Source organism: Triticum dicoccoides, chromosome 4B (assembly GCF_002162155.2).
Source record: "Triticum dicoccoides isolate Atlit2015 ecotype Zavitan chromosome 4B, WEW_v2.0, whole genome shotgun sequence".
NCBI lineage: Eukaryota > Viridiplantae > Streptophyta > Magnoliopsida > Poales > Poaceae > Triticum > Triticum dicoccoides.
This window is the reverse complement of record NC_041387.1, coordinates 560,721,600-560,733,859: the sequence shown is the minus strand read 5'-3', so window position 1 is coordinate 560,733,859 and position 12,260 is coordinate 560,721,600.

The following is a 12,260-nucleotide window of genomic DNA, read 5'->3' as shown; positions in this document are numbered from 1 at the left end:
CACCCCCCGAAGCCGTGGAGCCGGCAACACCTCCCTTGGCGCGGTGCTGAAGGCGCAGAACTTCGCCAGCAAGGCCTCCGCTCAGCCCTCCACAGCCTCAGCAGCAGCGGCGTCAAGCTCGCCACTCACAGGCTCCAGCAGACCATCGAGATCGGCATTGGGGTCGCGAAGGTAGAAATGGCTGAGGACGCGCGTCAGCTCTGTAGAAGAAAGGACGCGAGCTTTCGCCTCAGACATGGGGTCGATGCCGTCCACGACATCCTCAAGCGCCTGGACCAAGAAGGGAAGCAGCTCGGCGGGGCCGTCGTCGACGCCAGCCAGTGGCTTCTCCAAGCCGCCGTCGTAGAGCGTCTTCAGCGATGTGCGAGCCCCCTCCTGCAGTTTCGCAAAGTCCACCCGGTCCTCAGCCAGGACCTTCGCCTTGGCGTCCAGATCGACCTTCTCCGCCTTCAGCGCTTGCTCCAGTGTCTCCAGCCGGCCGCGATCAGCTGAGAGCTCAGCGTCGCGGTCCCTGACGACAGCCTCCCAAGCCTTTATCTCCTCCGCCTTCTCCTGGTGGTCGCGGGCCTCCTTGGCAAGCTCATCACGCAGGCCTTGCAGCTCATCCTCTAGCGCCTTGCAGTGGCCCCGAACATTTGAAACATCCTCGAAAGCCGCATCGTGAGCGGCCTTGGCCTGGGAGGTGACTTGCTTCTCCTCCTCGAAGGCCGGCACAGCCTGGCTTAGCGCCACTCGGACGGAAGCGTCAGAGCGAACCCAGCCAGGAACCAACTCCAGGCGCCCGACCACCAGGCGGGGGTTCGCACCTTGGAGATCTTCTCGTAGCCGACTCAGCTTGGCAGCAGCATGGTCCAAGAAGGTGGAAGAGGTGGAGGAGATGGGAGCCGGTGGAGTAGGAAGAGAAGACGACAGTGTGATCACGACTTCAGGCACCGGGACCTTCTGAGCCTTGACGGCCTCGACGACAGCGTCAAGCACGGTTGCCTCTAGAGTCAGCAGGGCCACGAGGGCTGGCTCCCTGCCAGTTCGTCCCTCCTGGTCTTATGAGGATGACCGGGCAGGGGAGGCGCGAGCCCGGCTACCACCTTTTCCCGCAGATGAAGGCGCGGCCCCAGCAGACGAGCTTGCCCCGAGTAGGGCCGCCGAGGCCCCTTTTAGCCTCTTCGCCGCAGGTGGCGTCCTAGCCAAAAGATGAAAGATTTCAAGCCTTGACGACAAAAACAGGAGCAAAGCAGAGTTCAAGCACTTACTCGTCGGCTGCCGCGGGCTCCAACGGCCTCCTACCAAGCCTAAAGCCCGAAAGCCTCCTGCGGGGCTCAGCCTCGGGAGGTCTGGAAGTAGAGGAAGGCGCACCAGAGGGGCTCAAGATGGCTTTGGGCAGCCCCAGGGCTGGGGTAGACCATCGGGAGACCAGCCTGTCCTTCTTTCGAACCAAGGGCGGGTCCTCTCCCCCTCACCTGGCGCCGGCTTTGTCATCGTCCGGCATGGAGCGGAGGGTGCTGGACCTGCGCCAAGGGGAGGTTCCCCCATCCCCTCGATGCTCGCCTCTGAGTCTTGCTCTTCCTCCTCCTCCTCATCTTCCTCCCCCCCCCTACCGGAGTCGTTGGAGGACAAGTCCACTGTCGCCTCGCCGCCAGATCCCCAGGAGCTTCCGCCGGTATCAGTCTGTCCCCGTCGATGGTGGGCATGGCGTTCACCACCAGCTCCCAGTCATCGCGAAGGAACAAGGGGACCGGAGTGCCCTCCGGGCTTGCCACGTCCTTCCTGACCAGGGAACGGAGGGCCGCGGCCAGATCCTCGTCGTCCAGGTCCACCGAGCTCAGGCGGAGGACGGCGTCCGTATCCTCGAGCCTCCACAACAAGCACGAGTGCGTCTGAAGTGGAGCCACCCGGTGCGCCAAGAACTCCCTCAGGAGGGTGGCCTCGGTCAGCTTCGCCGCCCTCAGGTTGCCTGGCCTCAGGTCCGTGTTCATCTTCTCCAACACCAGCTTGGCCCGACGGTCGTCGAGCTTCGCACGAGACCACGCTTCAACGGCCTGGGGCTGCCCTGTGGGCAGTGCTAGCCGGGGGTGGATGTGATTGGCGTCCATCATGACCCACTTGCTCCGGAAGCTGTCGACCCTCTTCCCAGCCTTCGATATGGTGTTGGCTTTGGAGTATGCAACAAAGCCCGTGCACTCTGAGATGTGGGCACCAGAAACTCGGAGGGAGAAGAAATGGCGCAGCAAGGCCACCGAGGGCATCACCCCGACGCGTGCCTCGTAGTAGTAGGCAAAGATCGCCAGGAGAAGGATAGAGTTGGGGTGGAGATGCGGAGCATGCAGATTGTACTGGCGGAGGACAACAAAGAAGAAGTCAGAGAAAGGAGGCACCAGACCAGCAATGACGGTTCTCATGAAGAACGGATAGAAGGTGCTACCCTTGTCTTCTGGCTGAGCGGAGCCGAGCCGGAGCACGGTCTCCCCCATCTCGGTGCCTTGCGCCGCCGTCATCAGGCGTGTGAGGGCGAGATTCTTCTCCGTCATGTTTGGGGGATCCAGAGCCGGCGAGTACCAGGCCAGTGGAGCCCCGACCAGGGACTTGTGAGGCGCCATTGCTCACCGGAGGAGAAAGGTTGAGGCGGATCTGGAAGATTTCAGAAGCAATGGGGCGAAGGGCAAGAAAGGGGATCTAAAGCAAGATGAATGAGAGCAATGAAGGTAATCCTAACCTGGGCCAGCCCTTTTGTTAGTCGGGCAGTTGCCAAGGCAGCATGGGGAAGCGGATACGCCCACGTCCAATCAACCGCCACGCGGCACCCAAGGACGCAGGCTGTTGGGGCCCGCGGCACTCCGCACTTGCCCCTTTGCTTCCCTGCTAAGCCAAGTATGAGCGCGCCTTCGGCCCGGGGGCTACTGTCGGAGTTCTGGGAACGGGGGTCCCCAAACTTGCCTGCGTGCGGCCTGCAGCGTGGCTCAAGTGGTGGCCCAATGCGGCCCATCTTCGTCTACTCAAGCTCAAGACCCTCGCGAGGGGCCAAGCCTCGCGGGGCGGATGACGGAAGGCTTCCTCCGGGGCGGCCTCACCAGGCAAGCTCGCGAGGAGGCAGAGAAATCAAGGCAAGGGTACCTCGCGAGGTGCTCGTGACGCAAGCCATGACGATCGATACCAGGCGGGTGCCGGCGAGTGCAGTGTCCTTCTTTCCTATTTGGTGCAAAGGGGGAAGGCGCAGGCGCGGAGTACCGAGGCGTCAAGTAAAGGTTACCATTTCAGTGCAATGAGACAAGGACCAGCAGAGCGACAGGACGGAGGTCACCGTGGAGCCCAAGACAAGATCATCGCCAGTGCCTTTGGCAGCCGAAGACCAACTTTAGTCAGGATAAGTTGTACTAGATGTTCCCCTTCAAAACGGCCGTTGTTGGTGCCCTTCCCGCTCAATATTTGGGAAGAGGACCAGGGCCTCTCTATATAGGGCTAGCCACCATACAAGGGGGGAGCCTGGGATCGAATCCTTCCAAAGCAGAACACCACACCACCACTAGAACATCCCTCGCGAGGCTGTTCTTCCTCTGTACTGTTCATCATAAGCCCCTGAGGCAATCCACACACCACACACTTGAGTAGGGTATTAGACCACAATGGTGGCCTGAACAAGTATAAGCCTCGTGTCCCTTGTGTTGTTCATTTGGTAGCTTAGATTCTCAGCGAGGCGTTAGGAGGTGGATCGGTAGGGGGAAGATCTTGGCGCGCACCCCAGAGTTTGAACCTTAAGGGTTTTGCCGGAACCCCATATTCGATAGTCCATCCTCCCGTCCTCGGATGGCACGATTTGCACTGGATCTAAGGCCAGGGAAGCTACAGGTGCTGTCTTCTGAACACAGTCCGATGGCGGATCTAGGTCATGCTCATCGTGGCTGTATGGTGCATCTGTCATGGGTTCGAATCCGTCAAAGATCAAGTCTCCGCGGATGTCGACGGTGTAGTTCAGGCATCAAACCCTGACCTGATGGCCAGGGGTGTAGCTGTTGATCTCCTCCAGATGGCCAAGCGTGTTGGCCCGCAGTGAGAAGCCGCCGAATACGAATATCTGTCCGGGGAGGAAAATCTCACCCTGTATCGTGTCGTTGTAGATGATTGAAGGAGCCATCAAGCCCAATGGTGACGACATAGTGGAACTATCAATGAAAGCACACATGTCTGTGTCAAAACCGGTGGATCTCGTGTAGGGGGTCCCGAACTGTGCGTCTAAGGCTAATGGTAATAGGAGGCGGGGGACATGATGTTTACCAAGGTTCGGGCCCTCTCCATGGAGGTAATACCCTACTTCCAGCTTGATGGATCTTGATGATATGAGTATGACAAGAGTTGATCTACCACGAGATTCTAGACCCTAAACCCTAGAAGCTAGCCTGTGATTATGATTGTTCTTGTCCTACGGACTAAACCCTCCGGTCTACATAGACACCGGAGAGTTCTAGGGTTACACAGATTCGGTTATAGAGAAGGGAATCTACATATCCAAATTGCCAAGCTTGCCTTCCATGCCAAAAAGTCCCACCCAAACACGGGACAAAGTCTTCTATCTTGTATCTTCATGGTCCAACAGTCGGCCAATGTATATAGTCCGGCTATCCGAGGACCCCCTAATCCAGGATTCCCTCAGTGAGCGACCAGGTCTTCCTCCTAGACATCAAGTGAGATGCGGCGCTGCGTCTGGCCGGACTCGTCCTTAGCGGCCTTGGCCTTGGCCACCTCCTATGCCTTGTCGAACTCGGCCTGCTTCAAGAGAAGATCCTGCTGGCGCTCGCTCAGTTGGATTTGGGAGGCCCTCAGATCCTCCTGAGCCTCATCAAACCAGGCTTTCATCTGGGCGACATGCTCCTGGAACTCCGCCTCGGCCATGTCCACGGCCACCATTCTGGAGTCCACCTTCTCCTTGCGAGCCCGATGGAGGGGCTAGAGCTTGTGGAAGTTAGCGCCAATAGCCTGAAGGAGTTGGTCCTCCTTGGAGACGTCGCTGCTGATGCTCGGTTTGTCAACAACCTGGAGCCCAGCAGCGGTGAGGATCTCTTCATCAAAGACTTCCCCCTCGATCGGCGCTCTGGTGCTTGCCGCTCCTGGAATGCTAAAGAAGAGGTCGTCGCCAACCTTCAAGTATCTACTCGGGGCAGAGGCCAAGGAGGAGGAGGGTTGATCATTGACCACCTCCTCCTTGGTAGGATCCTTCGCGTCCTCCCCAGTGATGGCCTCGCCGGGCTCCCCGACAGGCCCCGTGGCGGCCCCCTTGGTGGCAGCCTTACCGGCCTCTCCGGCAGGCTCCTCATCCACCTTCTCCCCGGCAGGATCCTTGCCGGCCTCCCCGGCAAGCCCTGTGGCTGCCTCTTCGGTGAGTCCCTGGCGGCCTCCTCGACAGCAACATTGGTGGCCTCGGCCTCGGCGTCCCTGGCGGTCTCCATGATCATCGCGTCGATGTCCGCCTGACTTGCCGAGGGGGGATCTGAAACCAAAGACGGGAGAAAGATAAAGCCGAAATCAGGACAGATAAAGGGAAGGAAAGAAGTCAAAGCAATGATGGCAAGAAGCAGAAAGCATGTACTCACCTGTGGCATGTGGGGAGGACGCGTCCCCCTTCCCGGCAACATCTGTTGCCGGGACGGGGTAACCAGCGCCTGTGCCCACCTCCTCCTCCTTTGAGTGCCTTGCCCGGGACGCCCCTCTGGTCGGCGTAGTTGATGGAGGTGGCATGTCGGGGGCGGCCCTTCGGGGCTCCTCCTGCTGCTGCTCCCTTCCTATAGTCTCGGAAAGGCCATCAATAAGAAAACACGCTCACCCACCGGCAAGAGATAAGTAGCAAACTTACGTTGAGGGCTGGAATGGGGGCTGCGCCAGGGGCTGGACTGCGGGTGGTGAAGATCATCCCCGGCGGATGAGGACTGCTTGCCGGGGGCTCAGCACTCATCGAGGCCCTAGCCCTTTTCACCCTCTAGGCCAGCGTCTCCGTGCCAGTGCAGCGATGAAGCCAAATCAAGATGAAGTGATTCGAGTAGGGAGTCAGGGAATAGATGGGGGAAGTAGGGTACATACTCGTCCGCCTCTTCTTCTTCTCTCCTCTTCCTCCTCAGGCTGAATGACCCGAGGTCATACTTGGCCGCTAGGGCGGAGACCGCCGGGGAAGGAGACGGAGTCCTTACATGCTGAACCAGGAAGCGGCGACACGTCTGCTCGAGGAGGAAGAAGCAGCGACACACCTGGTCGAGGAAGAGGCAGCAGCTGCCGCCTTCTTTGCCGCTACGGCCTCCTCCAGCGCCTCCGCAGCTGTGCGCCTTGTCTGTTACATGGGCTCCGCCCGAGCCCCTTACCGCTGTGTGGCCTTGCCGAGGCAGACTAACTCGTTGGAGCGGGCCCACCGCAAGACGCGCCTCTTTTTCGGGGCTGAGGGATCGTCCGCCTCGAGCGCCTCCCGGGCCGGCTCTTCAGCCGCTTCCGCGGTGGGAGGGGCCCCGACACCAGCGCCACTGGAATTCCCGGTAGGCCCCACCCACTTGAGGAACATTTGCTCCTCTTCGGCCTCTTCGGCCTCCTCCTCCACGGTGCCATAGCTACCGGCCTCCATGGCAAGGTCCGTCTCCTTTGCCCTGGCAGTAATGTATGCCACCTCTTCGTCAGTGGTGGCCTAGATAAGCTCTGGCTTGGCGTGGACGGTGCCCTCTGACAAGTTGTCAAAGAACTGCTCCATCAGCTCCGCCGCTGGCTCGGCCCAGGTTGGATCCAGGCCGTGAACATTTAAGGCGGACATGGTAGCGATGATTTCAGTCCGGCGAGAGTTATTGCTCATTGGATGCACTCCTGCCGGCAACCTGAACGGGTGGCCGGTCTTGCCGGCCTTTGCGGCCTTACCGGTTCACTCAGCATTGCCGTCCTCATCCATCTTGAGCTGAAAAAGCCTTTAGCAGACGGACGCATGCTGCATCACCTTGAAGTTGTGCAGAGGCCTCATGATGTCCGCTGCGTTCCTGAAATCCCAAGCCGGCCTCCCCTTCTGGTGCAGAGGAGCAAGGTAATGACGGATGAAATCTACCCCAACCATCTCTAGCGTAAGGCCAGCAGAGACGAGGTGGAGGATCCTGGTGGTGGCGGCCGTTAGCTTCCCATCGTCGGGGTCGAAGTCGCTCCAGTCGTCGCCGCGGACCAGTAGACTCTGACGGACCTAGCAGAACGACTGTAGCTCCTTCTCCACAATCCAGCACCACCGACCTCGCCATTCATCCCGCCGCTCCTTCTGGAAACCTTCTGGGTACGCGCCCTTGCACAGAGGCCTCATGATCCAAACCATGGAGCCAGAGATGGCATACCCTTGCTGGACCCGAGGGAAGAAATAGTGGCGAAAGAGCACCATGCTAGGGTGGAGTCCGGCAAAGCCCTTGCAGAGATGGGCGAAAAGAGCCATGCACGCCACCGCATTCGGCGTGAAGTCCAGGAGGTGGAACTCGTAGGTGTGCATGAAGTCGTTGAAGAAATCTGAGAAAGGGGCAAGAGCCAGCAGGAGAAGTCCTCGACGAAGGAAGGATAAATATTTGGGCCGAGCTTGGTGAAGGGAGTAGGGATGACCTTCGTGGCAGGATGCTCCATCGTCTCTTCCCCCACAAGCACAGGAATTGGTCCTTGAGCATGAGCACGTCAATCGCCGGAAGAAAGAGGGCATGCTTCTTCCGCATCTTCACTAGCTTACTTTCCGGCACTGCCTTCCCCGCGGCGGCTTTAGCTGCTCACTTGCCCTTGCCAGCTTTGGGCGCCATGGCGGCTAAGGAGGAGTAGTGGGTCGAGGGGCGATGGAGGCGCAGCGGTGGCGAGCAGGGGAGCGGAGCTCTGTTTCGGATTTGGGGAAGAAGAGGGGAACAACGGTTCCGAGATTGAGAGAACTAGAGAAGGTAAATGAGCAGTGCCCCTGCGGTTTTTCCTTTTTATGGGGAAGGCGCGGGCAAGCTCTTTACCATTTACTGCATGGTGACCCATGCGTGCCACGCCTATCCCGTGCGTGACCCCATGTCATGCACTCGACGCGGGTTGTGGGGAAGCGCAACAGCCAGAAAGATCGTGGCGGTTTGCCTCTGCCACGCCCGCCCGTGCACTACTCTGGGCCTGGCCCAACTACGCCTTGCACTTACGTGTGGCCTAGGCCCGGGGTCTCCTGTCAGTGTACAAAACTGTGGGTACTTCTGTACCCCTTTACTTGTGCATCGCAACCACACCTGCAGAAGGGCTTGGCAAAGCAGGGGAGGATGGCGGCAAGCAAGACAGGAACAAGGGATATCAAGACAAGACGCTGAAAGTAGCATGTAGCAGAAGGCTAGCAGAGCCACGCCCGGCAACAAGCCTTGCCGAGGCGACCTGTGAGGCCCCCGGCAAGCTCCTTTTCGAGGTAGCTTACGAAGAGACCAGCAGGGCCACCACCCTTGGGGTTGAGAGCTCCGACACCATCGACAACGTTAAGACCAAGATTCGGCAGCACATGCCTGGTAGCATGCTGCTCCTCATGAAGATTGTCAACCCACGAACCCACGTGGGATCAGAATACAAAGACCCCTGGCAAGACCCTTGCCGGGGATGACTTCAAGGCCCCCGGCAAGCCTTTCCCGGGACGGTCGCTGGGTCGTGGCAAGGTTTTGCCACCTCACCACCACTCCAGTGCAATGTTGGGCGGGCCAACTAAGAAGGCGCCGGCGTGGCAGCATGCAGATCTTCGTGGAAGCTTCCATTGCACCAGTGCAGCAGCTGGTTAGCCAGCGTGGCACTACATGCCTTGTCAACCTGGACGCGCGTCAAGATGAGGAGGAGCAGCGAAGGACGAGATGGCCTCTGTTGTCATCCCCAATAAAGCGAGAGGAGACGTAGGCAACGCATTAAATGCGCTTGTCCTACATTGATCGAGTGATAATCTCGTATCACTGTAGCTTGCCACCTCCTGTGTGTCGTTGTGGCAACCTCTTTGTATATAAAAGGAGGCCCAAGGCGCACATAGAGAGGATTCGAACTTTTTGAGTAGGCATGCATCGCAGCTAGTTCAAAAGCCCTAGAAAACACATATATATCCACAAAAAGCAAGGCTAGGGTGTTACGCATCTTCGTGGCCCAAACTTGGATAAAAAACCCTCTGTGCGCTAACAGCTTAACCTGCTCTTCGTGCAACTAACCCCCCGCCGGATGTAGAAGGGATCCTTAAGACCCCATAGGTGATCGGTTTCCCTGAAAACTAGATTGATCTATCTTGCCATGGGAGAGGTTGCTTTGTGATTGGTTCAATCTTGCGGTGTCTTGACCTAGTGACATAGTAGGTGTAGTGAGGCATGTATTGTATTGTTGCCATTAAGGATAAAAAGAAGGGGTTTATATCATATTGCTTGAATTTATCCCTCTACATCATGTCAACTTGCTTAATGTGTTACTCTGTTCTCTTGAACTTAATACTCTAGATGCAGGCAAAATTCGACCGATGTGTGGAGTAATAGTAGTAGATGCAGAATCGTTTTGATCTACTTGTCACGGACGTGATGCCTATATTCATGACCACTGCCTTAGATATCGTCATAACTATGCGCTTTTCTATCAATTGCTCAACAGTAATTTGTTCACCCGTGGTATGTTTTCTTTCAAGAGAGAACCCTCGAGTGAAACCTATGGCCCCCGGGTCTATTTTCCATCATATATTTTCGGATCTATAAAACCAAAATCCCAAAAATACCATGCTGCGATTTATTTACTTTTACTTTGTTTTGCCTTTTATTTATCTGTTATATCTATCTCTATTAGATCTCACTCTTGCAAGTTACCGTGAAGGGATTGACAACCCCTTTATCGTGTTGGGTGCAAGTGTTTGTTAGTTTGTGCAGGTGCATCTATTGGGGACTTGCTTGTTCCTCCTAATGGATTGACACCTTGGTTCTCAAACTGGGGGAAATTCTTATCTCTACTTTGTTGCATCACCCTTTCCTCTTCAAGGGAAAAACCAACGCAAGCTCATGAAGTAGCAAGTTTCTCTACTTAGTACAAATTTTTGGCTAGCAAAAGATCCTAGACAAGCACCACATGTTAGAAGATCCATAACAATATAACTTCTATGTGAATGTAAACAACCATAACACATTACGTTATCTTCCTTGTCCGCTGTCAACTAATTAATATAGTATATTTGATGGGGGTTCACAATAATAAAAGATTTCCAAGATAGTATAGTTATATGTGAGACCTCTCTTTCTTTACTACTTTTTCATGGATTACACCAATGACCAATGTTATGTTTGTTAACTTCCAACAAATTTTATCAACTATACTTCTTTTGTGTGAAGTCATTACTCTCCATGGGAGTAGCATATGATTTCTTATTCTTTAGTTTCCATTGCTAAGATTGAAACAAGAAAGCAAAGGAAAACTCAAACTACTCTTTATTAAAAATCTCGCACATGATTACATAGATAGATAAGATCACTAAGCAAACACTCAAAAAATAGATCATACTAAAACTTTATTCTACTAAATCATGAAATAACTAAGGATCAATCTAAGATTGATAATGATGATAAAAAATGATGGTGATATGATACCGGGGCACCTCCCCCAAGCTTGGCACAAGCCAAGGGGAGTGCCCATACCCGTGTACTCGTGTCTCTTTCTTTGATGATGTCGGTGATGAAATAGTGGTAGGCATGTGTGTAACATCCCAAATTTTCAATTTGGAATGTTATACCTAGGTCATCATATGCATCTCATATTTTATTTCATTTTGGTTGATCCTAGAAATTCCAAGCAACTCAAGGACCTACGGAGAGAGTTGGGGATTTCATTATTTTTCATATTTGGATTTTCTCAAATATTGAAAAGAGGATCATTTTGGTTTTATCATTTTTGTCTCAGAATATTTCCAATATTAAAACAAAAGAGAGGGGATAAAATGACTTCTCCAAAATAAAAGAAATATTGGTGGAAAATGTTAAAATCAATTTGAGATTTTATTTGGACTTTTATCGTTATTTTATTTGAATTAGAAAAATATGCATGTTTTCGAAATTGCATTTTTAGGCCAGAAAAATGTTCACTTTGTTCTAAATATTCTATTTAGATGCTGAAAAATGTTTTTGGCATTTTTAGGATTTTTTATATTTATTAGGGTTTTTTCTATTTGGCGGAATTATTTAAAAAAGGTTTCCTGCCCGAGTGGGCCGAGGCCTAGCCGAGCAGGCCGGCCCGCCAAGCCGCCGCCAGCCACCCCCTCCCCCAAGACGACCTCCACCCCGACCCCCCCCCTTAAAAGCCGCCCGCCCCTGCCGCCTCTTGCGTCGCCAGCCACCGCCACCCACACCCGACGCCGCCACCACCTTCACTGCCGTTGAGGGAGTCCTGGACTAAGGGGTACTCGGATAGCCGGACTATATACTTTGGCCGAACTGTTGGGTTATGAATATACAAGATAGAAGACATCGTCGCGTGTCTGGATGGGACTCTCATTTGCGTGGAAGGCAAGCTTGGCGATTCGGATATGTAGATTCCTTTCTCTATAACCGACTCTGTGTAACCCTAGCCCCCTCCAGTGTCTATATAAATCGAATGGTTTAGTCCGCAGGACAACAACCATAACTTCATAGACTAGACTTCTAGGGTTTAGCTATTACGATCTCGTGGTAGATCAACTCTTGTAATACTCATATTCATCAAGATCAATCAAGAAAAAAATAGGGTATTACCTCCATAGAGAGGGCCTCACCCTGGGTAAACATTGTGTCCCCGCCTCCTGTTACCATTAGCCTTAGACGCACAGTTTGGGACCCCCTATCGGAGATCCGTCGGTTTTGACACCGACATTGGTGCTTTCATTGAGAGTTTCGCTGTGTCATCGAAGATAGGCTTGATGGCTCTGTCAATCATCTAAAACAACGCAGTCCATGGGGATATTTTTCTTCCCGGATAGATCTTAATATTCGGTGGCTTCACATTGCGGGCCAACTCGCTTGGACATCTAGAGCAGATCGATAGCTATGCCCCTAGCTAGTAGGTCAGATTGGGAAGCCCAAATTTCGTGGTCGATATCCATGGAGACTTGATCTTCGACGGGTTTGAGCCCATGACTATTGTCCCTGGCCCTCACGATGAACATGACCTAGATCTTTCATCAGGCCACACGCAGGAGATAGCGCGTGTGGTCGCCCTGGCCCTAGAGCCGGAGCGGACAGCATCGTCTGAAGACGGGAAGCTTAACCCAACCACGGAGGCCGCAGACTCAGTGGCGCTCG